The sequence below is a fragment of the Suncus etruscus genome, chromosome 19 (assembly GCF_024139225.1).
Source record: "Suncus etruscus isolate mSunEtr1 chromosome 19, mSunEtr1.pri.cur, whole genome shotgun sequence".
Lineage (NCBI taxonomy): Eukaryota > Metazoa > Chordata > Mammalia > Eulipotyphla > Soricidae > Suncus > Suncus etruscus.
In genome coordinates, this window is record NC_064866.1 from 17007567 (window position 1) to 17023084 (window position 15518).

Consider the following 15518-nt stretch of genomic DNA (forward strand, 5'->3'; position numbering starts at 1 on the left):
GCACTTCTTCAAAGGTAATTTTCTCTCAGAAATTAATCATAAAACTAATTTTGCCACTTCTGGTTTCTAAGGCCAGATAGACACTAATCAAAATGAAGCAAATAATGAATAAACCTAAATGTTATCAATATAGTTACAATACCTAAATACAAGACCCAAATGTAGGTATTTACAATACCTAAAACACCATGCTGCAGGGTATATATATATATATATATATATATATATATATATATATATATATATATATATTTAAGCACACTGATAGGTGGCTAATTCTACAAATAAGTGTAAATGTAATACAAAAAATATTTCAGATTTCAGATTACTAGTCCTTTTTGGAAATTTTTCAACAATAATTTATTGAGTGCTATTGTATCAGGTAATATGGCAGGCATTTGTATATAGTATACAAATGTTATCATTATATATCATTTTATTAAAATCTATTAAAATTTCAAAGTGACCATTGTTATTTGTTTGTGTGCACATCAGGACTTTCTCAAGAATTACTCCGGGTTCTGTGCTCAGGGATCACTCCTGTCAGGTCCTTGTGGAACCAGATGTGGTGCTAAAATTCAAACACAGATTACCCTCTTCAAGACAAGTACCTTATCCTCTTATTACTCAGCCCCCAAACATAATAATTTTAAAGTAGTTTAAAACTATGAAGACAAAGTAATTAGCAGATGTCAATATTTTCTCATATTTTTTATAAAGACTTGCTCTCAATTACACTATCAGCTGATGATTTGAGTAAGTGGCTCAAATGAATGGAATGCTCTTAGAATTAAATGTTAAATTTAGAGATAATATTTTGTGAAATATAAAATACCATACCATATGAGATAATAGAAGACAGATATATTCAATAAAGCTACTATTCTAGAAATATACAATTAGGTTTTGATTACCTGTGAATCAATCTGGTTAAAATAAAGTGAGGAGATTTATAGGTTTACATGACTTAAAATAAGAAAAAATATGCCTTTTAGAATGAGAACCCACTATATTTCTCTCATTACTTCAGTGTTGCTTTACTCTCACCATCAGAAATTACCCAAATTTGAACAGCTGGCATTTAGTGCTCTTTTCTTGCTGTAATTTTGCTCTTGTAAAGTTTCAAGTGTATTTATATTTGGAATTGAAACAGAACTGCATGTTGTTTCTTCATCTGTACTATGTTGTGTTGTGCCTCACAGAATTCCAGCTTTCTTACATCCATTCAAGACTGACATACTCATTTCTAACAGCTGTTGGAATTATTGGTGGGTATCAACTCTCTGAAACCTTCTCTAAAAACTACTCTTAACTAAAGAGAACCATTAATATAATGTCTGTCCCTCATCCAGTGTAAAGAACATTCAGTGATTGGGTTATGCAATGTGGAGCTATAGAGGTCTTTATACATTTTTAGACATCTTAAATGGATGATTTTAAAATCACCAGGTCTTTTATTTGGGGGCCTAGGGAGAGTACAGTGAGTAGCAACCAGGGCTTACTCGTAGCTTTGTGCTCAGAAATCACTCCTAGTTGATTCAAGGGACTATATGGGATGCGGGGGATCGAGCCCAGGTCGGTCCTGGGTCGGTCCTGTGTAAATCAAATGCACTACCACTGTGCTATCACTCCAGCAAATTCACATATTTTTATTAAGGAGTAATCTGAGACACTCATTAGAAATACAATAGTGTGAACTTCTCCGTATGTCTTTAAGTCCACTTCCAAGTGATATTTCCTAATAAGAAAACTCTTTTTATTAATTAAATAATTTTTATTTTGACCAAAGTGGATTACAAATCTTTCACAGTGATATTTTAGGTACATAGTGACATTGAATGAGGGGCATTCCCATCACTAGTGTTGTCCTCCCTCTACCCCTGTTCCCACCATGCATTCCAAATCCCCCTTCTTTGACCCCCCGGCTGCTAGTATAAGTAAACTCTTAAGTGCAAATATTCTAAACAGAATTTTTTTCTCGGGTATATAAGCTACTATTTTATCAACATTTGTTCTAACATTTGTATATAATCAATGCACAGTATCTCCTATAATTTAAATTATTTCTCTACCTTTTATCAACTGTGACCTTCCTCTGAAATTTACATCATTTTTAAAACTCAACACAATATAAATTATGATAAATTGTTACTATAAAATATTTCTAAGGAACTAATGAGAAGAAAATGAAGTCTGTGCATGTTCAGTATATATACCATTTTTATAAGCATCCTAACAGTATTTTCTTCTATAGTTAGTTAAATCCAGAGGTTTAAAAGTAGGGGCATAAACAAACAAACAAACAAATAAAAAGGGGGCCGGAGGGATAGCACAGTGGTAGGATGTTTGCCTTAGACGCTGAAGGATGGTGGTTTGAATCCCAGCATCCCATATGGTCCCCCGAGCCTGCCAGGAGCGATTTCTGAGCATAGAGCCAGGAGTAATCCCTGAGCGCTGCCGGGTGTGACCCAAAGACCAAAATAAATAAATAAATAAATGAATAAATAAGAGTGGGTGCTAATTGCATGTGAAATGAACTTATTTGTCCTAATATATAGGCAAAAATTGTTTTATAAAATAAATTTCTATCATTTACTCCAATGTGGGACATTCTTACACTTCTTTGTTCCATCACATGTAAACTTAACTGATGTTAACAAAAATCACTAAAATGATCAATTCATATGTTGCCTATGAAAATATGAATGTGACAACATAAATGTGCCACAAAAATGTTCATTAACTATTGAGTTAATGAAATCAACTTGTCTTTAAAAATAAAGTTACAATTTTTAACAGTAAAACTATATTAAAATATATATCAAGGAACATATGGATCTTTGGGGAGTAAGTAAATGTGAGCCAGTAACAAAAATATAACAGTTAATTATAGAAAAATTGCAGACTTTAAAAACTCCATACATTTTAGTAAATACACAAACACATAAATTTTATAAATTATATATATGCATGAAAGATTATTATTTCTACTTTCTTTGTATATGTTAGGTGTTCTGTAATTTACATATAGTTTTATATAAAAGTAAATCAGAATTACCTGTAATATTTCACCTGTTTATTTTATTAAATTTATTTTTCAATTTAGTTTATGCAGTAAGTCACAATACTGTTAATGTTATTATATATATATATATATATATAATATCCATCCTGGCTTAGGGGACCATATGGGACAGCTGAGATCGAATAGAGGTCTGTCCTAGGCTAGCATGGGCAAGGCAGATGCCTCACCTCTTGCCCCACCACTCCGGCCTCAATGCTTATATTTTTATGAACAAAGTTACAACACCTTCACCAAAAGCAAGTACCCCAGATTTCCACTATTTAACTTATATACCCTCTTTTCCATTTCTCTCTGATTCCTTTCTGGTGGAAGCACCGGTATTTGGTAATATTGGTTTTATATTCAATACTCAATATTAAGTGATCCTTTTGTTTCATTTTTCTATATAACACAGGTAAGTGCAATCATTTTTAATTTGTTATTTTTCTTCTAAATTATTTCACTTAACATGATACCCTCCATTTGTATCCAACATTTTATGTTTGTTAAAGCTACAACATGTTGTGTATATATCCCACAACTACTTTATCTACTGTTGAACTTTTGGATGTTTCCATGTCTTACTTCCATATCTATTTATTGTTTCCATAAATATTGTCCTTGCCCTTAGAGCCACAAAGAACACAGGTACTCATAAATCTTTTCAACTTTTTTTGTATGTCCTTAGGATACATGCCAAAAACTTGAATCACAGGATAATATGGTTAGTAAAAATATTATTATTATTTAAAGGCATTTGATATTATAAAAATCATAATCATAATAAATTCATGATATATTCCTGGATGAAACATTTATTTTTTATAAGATATATTGAAACTATCAACTAGACTTAACAATATCATCAGCTTTTTTGGTACAACTATTTTTTGTATTTTTGGCCACACCCAGGGATGCTCAGGGGTTATTCCTAGTTCTTTGCTCACAAATAACTCCTGGCTGGCTCGGGGACTATATGGGATGCCAGGGATCTAACCTAAGTTGGCAGTATGCAAGGCAAGCACCCTACCCAGGCGCCATCTTTTGATATTTAATATTTAACATATGTGAGTGATGTCTATGGGAGAAACTATAGTAGAAGTTTATTTTAAAATATATTTCCAATATCATTCTTGCTTTAGCAGCTCTCTTCGTGATGTTTTGATAAGTAATAGCGTATCTAGAGTCGGTAGGATATTTCCAATGAATTTTAAACCATTTTCTTCATCCTTATTTTATGTCTTAAACACAATAGCATATTGTTGTAAGTTTATTTTTCAAATATTTTAAAGCAGTGTCTTCTAAAAGTGTTACTAAATAATGGTTTTTGTTTTTGCTATGTAGAAGCCATGGCCAGCAATGCTCTGGACCACCAGAGGAGCTGAATTGAGGATGTGTGATGGTGCAAATTGGGACACAGAGCCTCTAGCATGGAAAGAAGAGTCACCAGTGGAACCACATTTTCAGCCCATGTTTCTTGGTTTGCTTTTTTTTTTTTTCCTTATTTGCATCTTCTATGCAGAATGGAAGGAAACAATTATTTATATCTTCAATGACCATTGCAACATTATTTTAACATTCTTTTAGAATAAATAATCTAAATATGTATGCCACTCTACAAGTACATGCATGAGACTATTCTATTATCTTATCTTTGCTTTGTTTTGGGGGGATAGGGTGCACAGATGATACTCAAGGGTTACTCCTGGCTATGCACTCATAAATCTCTTCTGGCTTGGGGGACCACATGGGACGCTGGAGACTGAACCGAGGTCCATCCTGGGTCAGCCACAAGCAAGGCAAATGCCCTACCACTCTGCCATCGCTCCAGGCCCTTTGTTATCTTTTCAACATCTTTCTTAAGATGAGTCATCACTGAATTTAGGAATTTAATTATCTTATTTTAGGCTTCAGTTGAAAGAACTTCTTTAAGACTTTTTGCTTTTCTTTTAATTTTACTAAGGAGTGTGGGATGTTGGGGGCTGAGGCAAATTGATTACTACAACTCTTCCAAGTAGCACAAATACATTTCTCAAATATGATCTTTGATAATTGTCCAAAAGCAGTTTAAAACTAAGTAAATTGAACGGCTTTTTATTTAGTCCCATAATTTATTCCAGCCATCTGTGTCACACATAAATTTGTTTCTTATGGGTTTTATGATATTTTTGTCTCCTCGACACAAACCTTTAGGATAAAAAACCATTAACATTTTTCAGGATTGACATAGCCCCCCCTAAAGAATATAATACATCTTTCAATCAAGAAGCATTTTTAACATAAGCATTTCAATTTGGAGATTAAAAAATATGGAATAAAAATGTTCCTTTGGCACCATACTATCTATTTAAAGGCCACCAAATGTTTCTTTCTGAGAGATTGTATTGAGCAGTTAGAATCTTGGCATTTACTATTGTTCTAGGGAAAGATATTCCTGGCCCACTCTTCGTAGCTGGATAATGAATGAGTTGAGTATATGGACAGAGCTATCCTCCCATCTGTACTAGTCTTAACTACCATCGATTGCTGTACTGTGCCCCTGTCAAACCATGTGTGCTTAAACATTAATTTTACTTAGAGCTAATAAAAATACTCAGTCTTATTGATCACCTATTGTATGTCTAAGACATTATACATAATTTCTGACTTAATCATCACAATAATCTAAAATTAAAATTATAGAAACTGATGTCTATGTATTTTATTAAGATTTCTGATTGTTGTGGTAAGAATGATGAGAGCAAAGCTAGACACTTATTGATTTTGCTTTAAATGCATTGGAATTATATAGTTGATTGGTGTATTTTTATATATTCTGAATCATGGAAAACTTACTTTTTTCATGGAAAGTAAAATCTGTTTATTCAGTTTTTTATCTTTGGTGAAAGGGATCATTCTTGTTCCTTGCTCTAGGAAACTTTTAATGAGGAATTTCATTTTTCTCTGTTTAACTTTGAGCCACTCTTGGCAATTATCAATTATCAGGTCTTACTCCTGGCTCTGTACTCAGGGAACACTCCTGGTGGTGCTAAGGTAACCACATATAGTGCTGTGAATATAATTTGGAACTCTACATGCTGTACTATTGCTCTGTTCCTAAGAAAGAGATTTCTTCCATTTCTTTCTCACTCTCTCTCATCACCCCCACTTCAGTTACCCTTAATGGGTACTCAATGGACACTCTTCAATAAGTACTTAGCTATTAATACCAGAAATCTATAGTTTTATGGTGCCAGAAATTAGACATTAGACCCTGGCCCTAGGTGTGCAAAGCCTGTGTTCCAGAATATTGAATCTTTTCTCTGGGCATTAAGGGGGGATTTCTGACAGTTGAATTTGGATGATAAGAATATGCTCTTAGAAAGTAAGTAGAGAGCAGAAAAGCATCTTCATGCTGTGACATCTATCTTCAGCTGAAAAAACATAGTTACCTCAAGGCAGCACGCCCTGGGTCACTTTATTAGTCAACAAAGGAATTTGAGTTTCTAACAATATTCTGACCCTGGGAGCAAAGTCATTTTATAACAAGGCATTCAGAGGGTGATTACCAAATAGGAGATGGTTGATGGTGCAGAGATTGCTTAAATTCTCAGAATTTGACCTCTGCTCTTCTTGTTTTTAAACATGAGTTAACCATTAAAAGCAAAACAATAAACAAAGGTGTTCATATGTCTTTCTGAATGGATGTTTTTGTGTCTTGGGAATAGATATTAAGAAGTAGAATTGCTGAAGAGTACAGAAGCTCTATTCTTACATATTTTGGGGGAAATCTACATACAGTTTTACATAAGGCCGAGTCAGAGAACTACTAGTGTCAACGCAACTGGGAACATAGGATCCAGCCTCCCAAAGTTAAAAATGTGCCTGATAAGGAGGAAAACTGGGTGAAAGGACTCAGAAAGAAATCTAGGAGCAAGGATAGAGAGATACTGACACTAGAGATAGAATTGAAGGTGAAGTATTTTGGATGCTTCACCTCTATTTTTGAAAGTGTTCTAAATTAAGGAACCTAAATTAAAAAATAATAATAATGACAGATCAAAACAACCAAACTTTTCCTCCAAATACACATTCCAAATCATTTAAAAAAGCCAACTTCCTTTAAGCCATCTCTCTTTAAGAAAACAAACTCAGTTTATCAGAGGGAACATGAACTAGATCAGTCCTCGTTAGGTTAAGCTTATCCAGGAAGACACCTCCAAATTTCTGAAGAACAAAGATCCTCTTGAACTTTCCACCAGTTTGTCTGATGTTCACTGATGACCTCTGACATGAGGATGAAGTTAAACATGGTAAGGAAATAAAAAGCATATTACCTTGAAAACGGATAGGGAAAAAGCACAGGGTGATGGAGAAAGGAACTCACATGCTACAAATGCCTATAATGTTTTGTGTTCCCTAAAATGTTTTGTGTTTTGTGTACTAGGGTTCTTAAGAGAAGGTTTGGTGAGTACATTGGCACATACCTGCCTCTAAAATTCTGGGAGAAATAAGTCTGGAATCTGTGGTTAATTCTTTCATATCATACTGTCCAAATGACAGCCACATCTGATGACAATCATTTAAATATTTATTATTGTTTGTGGGTTACATCTGGTAGTGTCCATGGGGGTTTCTTCCTGTTTTTGAGTTCAGAGATCACACCTGGATGTGTTTGGGTGAATATACAAAGTGCTGTAGATCAAACCAGGCAAACACCTTCCTTACAACTGCTATGGTCTCAACCACATAAACTTCAATGGAAAACTGTTCTTGCTCAGTTACAAAAACCCTATTCAAGAGTTCTATCTGACAGCATTGAACACACAAAATTGCTCTAAATTAAAGTCATAACAAAGACACTGCTAATTTTTCAGTATGAAGAAAGGAAAAATGAAAACTGAGCTTTGATTTTTTTCCTTTTCAATTTTGTAAAAAATTAGAAATCTACTAAATAGTGTAAAAGCATTTATGTCCCCATTAATCAGTTTGTTCAAATCTTCAATTTACTATTTTCCTCTCCAAACCTACTCTTTTATTTTTCAGGGAGGAAATAAGAGACAAGAGATATAACAGACAGGTCACAAGGTCCCTGTACTGAGTCCAGTAAACAGTCTTCTGGGATCTTGAAGATTACAAAAGAAATGAAAATATGAGTGCAAATCTGGTGTTAGAAGGTACCATCCAGCTGAGACTTCAAGTTCCCTGAAAAACATTTAGAATATGTGATTTTTTTTATTGCAAATGAAAATGAGACAAATTTGGTTGTACATACTCATACATACAAGTTCTTTTACTAGAGGCAGAAATAGATTGTAAATTTTGGAAGAGTTTGTTTTTAACTTCTTGAATGTTAACATAAGCAATTGAAAGCAGTCAAGACCCCTTCAATACTACCTCCAATGATGATATTAAAGACAAGCTCTTTCGACGTCAGATACATTTTCATGCTTATTCCAATCTCTCAGACTGCTACCCTAGTAAGTGATGTAAGATGTTTCTTTGGCCCGAAGAAAATGCAGGAGAAATTGTTCATGGAAAGAGAAAACCACCCAAATCTTGATGAAGAAGCTCTCAACACATTAGAAGTACTGTGAATGAATACATGTCTCTTGCATGGAATAAGCTTCCTTTAGAAGACAGTCCTAAACTTATTAGGGACATACAAGTCCCTTAAAAGGCATACTGTCTTTTCAGAAAAAAAAAAAATTGGTGACCCTAAAAATCTACCATCTTTAAGTAAACAAACAGAAAATGCTCCCCGCCACACCCCCAGTTGCACCAAGGGTTCTACAACTCCCACAACCCATTATTCCATTGGAACCCTAACAGACAACAAGGCCCACTTTTGGAAACACTAAACTGGGAAAAAGCTTCATAAGATTCACACACAAATTATTTTCACCTGAGAGGTGAAACATATGCAACCACTGCCAAAAAAAAAAAAAAATCTCAGAATCATTCTGTAGTGTATTGTGAATTAATATTTTTTTCATCAGTCTGTGCTTGGTACTGTCAACTTTTGGAGGACTCCCATCTGTTTCCTCTCCTTTTCTGCCTGGCCCATTATCCTATCCTTACCTGAGCAGACACACTGTTATGTTACCGCAAGTCAGGATAGTGTCAGCGACCTCCTCCTATGCTACCACACCAATTCCCAGGTACTTTCCAGTCAAAGACATGAATGGGATGCTAACTTTTTACTCCTGTGACTTTACCACATTCTTCCATTGCTCTTCCAGTTATGCTTAATCCCTGATTTGGGCCTTTCCTCCTCCTGTTTAAAGTCATGAAGCACTCACTTGAATAACTTGGTAGAATCTGTGGTTTCTTCTCTACCCCTCTCCACTCACCCCAAATCTCCAGGGCCAGCACCAGCCAATGAACCCAGGGTGGCTCTCTCCTCTAAGCAAAAGTATAGACTCTACATTAACCCCAGACTCTTCTTTCAATATACCTATCCTGGAAGGAACAGGAAAGATGAACCAAAGGCTTAGCAATGCTTTTTTTCTTCTGTCACAAGACACTATCACTTAGAACTGTTGGGAGTGACAATAGACCACTGTAGCACTTAAGTCAACAAAAATGAAAACAAAGCACCAGTCCCATCTTAGATGGGTTATGCTCATAACAGAGACTGCCACACGTCTATCTGTCTCCTGCCCTGGACCTGAGATTCAGAAGAAAAAGTCAGGGCTGGAATAGTGGTGCAAGTGGTAAGGCTTCTGCGGTGCCCGTGCTAGCCTAGAAGGACCTATCCTTTGTTCCATCCCCTGGCGTCCCATATGTCCCCCTAGCCAGGATCGATTTCTGAGCGCATAGTCAGGAGTAATCCCTGAATGTCACCCGGTGTGGTCCCAAAACAAAAACAAACAAACAAACAAACAAAAAAACAAAAACAATAGGAACATTCACTTTCTATCTCTAATGCCCATGCCTGAAGTTGATACGGGTTCAAGCCAGAAATCCAAGCTTATTAGATGTGTCTTTATGCAAATGTGTTTCTGACCATCTATGCTATATCTTCTAATCTCTGTTGGCTGTATTAACCTAAAGCTATGATTTCTAATGATCTTGTTATTTGTGAATAATATCTATATTATGAATTTCCTGTGTTACAATTCACAATGTTTATGTGTATATATAAATTATATATAACATAAAATTGTGTTCATCACTTGATGCATAAACTATATCCTAAATAATCATCTAATTGTCTTTGCAAGAATATGAAATCCATAGCTAGATAATAATTTGGATCAAAAAATGTCATGGAAACATCATGGTGATTATTATGTCTTCTTCACATCATTTGAGTTAAGCTAAACTATTAAATATATGACATTTTTGAATAACTCAAATGTTATTATTTATATAAGATATAATTAATGTCTTAAATAGGTTGTGTTGAGAAAAAGGTATACTTATAAAACAAGTAGAGGTTTAAAGTTTTGACATTTAATTGTATAAAAATAAATGAGGAGAATGAGGAGAAATTCTTTTTCTGTTTTGACATCAGGTCAGGAAATAATTTTAACAAATTATGAGAATTCAATTGTTAATAAAAAAGAAAACAACCTCTGTCAAAGTAATAAAATCTGGGGCCAGAGAGATACCCTAAGAATTTTGCCTTGCATGCAAAAATGGTGGTTCAAATCCCAGCATCCATATAATCTCCCCTGCCTGCCAGGAGTGATTGCTGAGCACAGAGCAGGAGTAACCCCTGAGTGCCAGGTGTGACCCACCCCCCAAAAATTGATAAAATCTCAGTTTGGACTACTAAAGAAGAGATGAAACTTTTGTACCTAAAATCTGCACAAAGCAAAAATCAAACCATTTGTCTCTGTCCCCAAAAAGGCAAATTGTGGCACATATTCTTTAAAGTCTTTTCCAATTATTTTATTTTATGGACACTGTAACTCTTTCTTGACTCTCCTAAGGTTTGTTTGCTTTTCTCTCTGTTTCTTTTTCTTTTCTTTTCTTTTTTCTTTTTTTTTATTGTTTTGCCAATCCTGAAGCAGTCTTTAAAGAGTACCTGATGCCTTTTTATTTTTAAAATATAACTGATTATAAGATTATTACCTGCAGTTTCTCCATGTATGGAAAAGAGTGATGGAGAAAAATGTGTAGTCCAACGTAGAACACATTTATAGCATATTTTAATGTACATGATGCATCTATATTGATAATTCAATATATTTTTTCCTTTGTTTTTGGGTCACACCCAGCAGCACTCTGGGGATACTCTTGGCTCTATGCTCAGAAATCGCTCCTGGCAGGATCAGGGAACCATATGAGATTCCAGGATTCAAACCACCATCCTTCTGCATGCAAGGCAAACACTCTACCTCCATGACATCTCCCCAGCCCCTAATTCAACGTATTTTATCATAGCATTCCATGTATAAAACTATAAGTGGTTTCTCAATAACACTAAAGTAACTCTCTTAGTTCCTTAGAATAGCCCACAAGGCAGGATGTGACCTGAACATCCCTTTTTCTCCAAAGTCTATTATCTTCTAATTGTTCTGTAGCTCATGCCTCTAGAGTCACTCTACTTCTAATATTTATCCAATTTAGGGGCTGAAAAATGGCTCAGCTTTCAGTATGGCACTTGTCAGGACTGAGTCTGAACCCTGATACTTCACACTCAACCTCAGCACTGCTGGGTTTAACCCAGGTAGCCTCCAGCACTACAAGATTCTGTAACACTACAATTACCAGGCCATAGGTTATGTTTTAAATGGTGGGCCTGTGGTCTAAGCATGGAGCATCACTGGAATGAGACCCTCTAATCATTTGTGAAATCCTCCAACAAACTCATCAAAATTAATTATCTAATTTAATTCTTTCTAATTTTTGTCCTTGGCTTAATAACAAACTGATGCAGAGTTGAGCTCAATACCAGAAGGATATTCCACAAAATAAAGAAAAATAATAAAGTTCTTCATCATTTTTTTCTAAATATACATGAATATTCAAAGAAGTTTCTATTTTTTATCATCAGCTTTTCCTTTTATGAGGTGTGGTGTAGAAAGACAATATTAAAGAATCGTTTGGGAGCTCTGCGGCTTCACCCAGATATACTATTTCAATGCTGTTTATACCCTGCACTTCTGTGGAAATAAGTGCTACCTCAATACTACTCATGAGATTATGTTTGGTGCCACTCATAAAATCTAGGTCTCCACATATCAAAGTCCTTATCAGCTTTACTATCACTCCTGCCCACATTTGGAACTGCCTTTCTTGTCTTACCCTCAATGACTCATTTTAATTCACAAATACTGACATTGTATATAGGGCTTGTATTTTGTTTTGGCTTTAATATCGGTTTTATGTGCAAGTGCTTAAATGCTATTTCCTATAATTGGGGTCTTTCCCCATGGTGCTGAGTTAACCAAGCAGTGCCTGTGTAGAACCAAGGCTCCATGTATAAAGCATGTTCTGAAATCATTTGAGCCATCTCCCCAGCCTGTATCTACATCTGTATACAAGCTTACTGCAAGCTTCACCTTCTATATTACTGATATTGTCATAAATTGCTATTTTCTTTCTTCAACCCTGCTCTATTGCCTATACCTAAAACTGTGTCAGTCACCTGATGGACATTTGTTAAACTGACCTTTCACTCCACTTTAATTCAAAAGTTGGCTCTATTACTCCAATGCCAAAATCTGATGGAAAAATATTGTTTATAGGTGCCACTATAGCCAAAGCCAGCATGTATCTGACTGAATATTAGTCTTTCCTCTGTATGCTTTGTTATCACGTGATGAGAGCTATAGTCTTAAGGCGATATGAAAATAATAATATGCAGAAATCACTTCCTCTATTCTTCATAAACTAAATCAAGACTATTCTTGGGGGTAAAAATGTTATTAAAGAAATCTAGAGTGAAATTCTCTTATCTTGATAAGAATACAATTTGTTGAAAAAATGCAGTTCTCTGATGAGAAGAATTTATTTCATTCCCTATCTTAGAATCTCATTGCCATTTGCATTTTGCCTGGAATACAAATTGTACTTAGTAATCAATCAGTGTTTAATTGCTGCTCAAGTAAACCCTTGTAATCAAACTTGCTGTAAAAATGTTAAGGTGTGCAAAAAGCATAAGGTGGCATTTTCTCCTCCTTCTTATTATGCCTGTGCAACTTCCATTAATACTAATAGGAGGCACAGCTGGTCGTCAACAGGAGATTACAGGTTGCTGTTTAAATCATATTTTATTTTTATACCTTGGCAGGATTTATGTATTGAAATCAGGTGGCCAGATTTTTGCTGTTGTTAAGAAAGCTTTGGCTCTGAAAGGCTGTGGTAGGGGGAGGGAAATTGAGTCTCCTATTTTTTATTTTAGGAGAAAAAAAAAAGACTCTAAATCCAAGCAGCAGCTTGTTCTTATATTGTGAGTCTGTCTTATTCTTTAGCACCAGCTGGAGTCCCATTTCTAATTTGCTGTGAAGAATTAAGTGATTTGAGACACATACCCTGGAGTATTTGACCTCCAATGTCAACCAGCTAGCATGCAATTCCCTTGGCTGGAAAGTTTCTCCAGAATTGATTTGAACTAACATCAGTTAAAATACTCTGCAATGTAGTAGTAAATATCATTGCAAATCGGAGGATGACTTCATTGCCAAGAAAATAAACACACTGTAACATATTAAGGAAAGAGTTTATGAAACATGAAAAGTCATGATGGTCAGAAAGATAACAGAACCTTTCACCTCAAGGCTATCTGTTGGAGTCTGGCATAGGAGGGTGTCCTGACTGGCAAAAGATGTTGTTCGTTGCATATATGAGCTGTGTCCCTGCTCCTAGCCCAGTTCTTTGTGACCAGGATTAGTTATCACATAACAACTATTCCTATTATTTTCAATTGTCACTGTAAAAAAGCCTAAGAGGAAATAGACTAGTCAGTCACAAACTTAACATAGTATCATCCTTACAAATGCAAATCACTTCCCTTTGTTTCATGTTGTTGCCTCCATTAGGATTTTCCTTTATTTTGGTATTTTCATGATCTTGTCCTTCAAACCATTCATCTCATTTCTTTTCCCTTTTCTTCATACACATCCTCCAAAATTCTGGGGTTACTATATTTTTCATTCCTGATTTTGATATGTAATTACCTGGATATAGCTATAATGATATGAATACAATATTTGGAAAGATAAATTAAATTAAAGGTCAGTTTCGTGATAATACTTTTGAGCCCTTCTTTCTTCCCCTTCTCTTTTCATTTTCTCCTTTCCTAAATTTTATTAGTTATTTAACCACACCCATAGACAGTAGATACTTTCTCACTTCAAAATCTCATGATGCCTTAGCCTAGAAACTTATTGACCCCTTCCATTCTGCTCCATTTTTGTGCTAGTCCCTAAGTAGCATGTGTTATCTTTTATCAACACAGGGTGCAATAAATCTTATAGCCTGGAAAATCTCTATCAATTGACATGATAAAAGGGATTAAAGATAAAGTACAAGAAAATGTCAGTCATGAAGGAGATCAAAAGGTATGCTATGGATTCCTGGATGAAAAATTGTATAGTGATTATCTCTTACAGTTTAATTTCCTATAAAATATATATCAATTTTATATGTTTGATAAGGTATTTATAGTTAATACTATTTTTAAATATGTTGATAAGTAATATAACTCTATGACTTTCCACTGATCCTAAACCTTGAGCTACTATGCCTTTTTCTTTTTTTTTTTTTTTTTTTTTTTGGTTTTTGGGCCACACCCTGTGACGCTCAGGGGTTACTCCTGGCTATGCGCTCAGAAGTTGCTCCTGGCTTCTTGGGGGACCATATGGGACGCCGGGGGATCGAACCACGGTCCGTCCTAGGCTAGCGCAGGCAAGGCAGGCACCTTACCTCCAGCGCCACCGCCCGGCCCCCATACTATGCCTTTTTCATCTTGAGTACTGAATGCATAGAGGAGCTGAATATTAAAAGTAGCTGAGGCTGGAGAGATAGCATGGAGGTAGGGCATTTGCCTTTCATGCAGAAGGGCAGTGGTTCAAATCCCGGCATCCCATTGGCCCCCCCTCACCTGCCGGGGGCGATTTCTGAGTGTAGAGCCAGGAGTAACCCTGAGCGCTGCTGGATGTGATCCAAAACAAAATAATAATAATAATAATAATAATAATAATAATAATAAAAGTAGCTACCATTTTTTGAGAAATGACTTTATCCCAAGGTCTCTATTTAGTTTATTATATATACATATGTAAAATCTCCCTCAAAATTTTTATTATTTTAAAGGTTATACTTGATTTACAAGAATGTAACTTGGGTCTTCAATAATTTAAGTACAATGATCAAAGTGATCAAACCATCTAACCAGCATAAAAACAGACATTTCTAAATATATACTTTATTGAGTTTTTTTTGTTTGTTTATTTGTTTTAGGACTATGAGGTAAATTGAGACATTTGAAATATTTTCCATTTTCATCAAATAGTTTTCT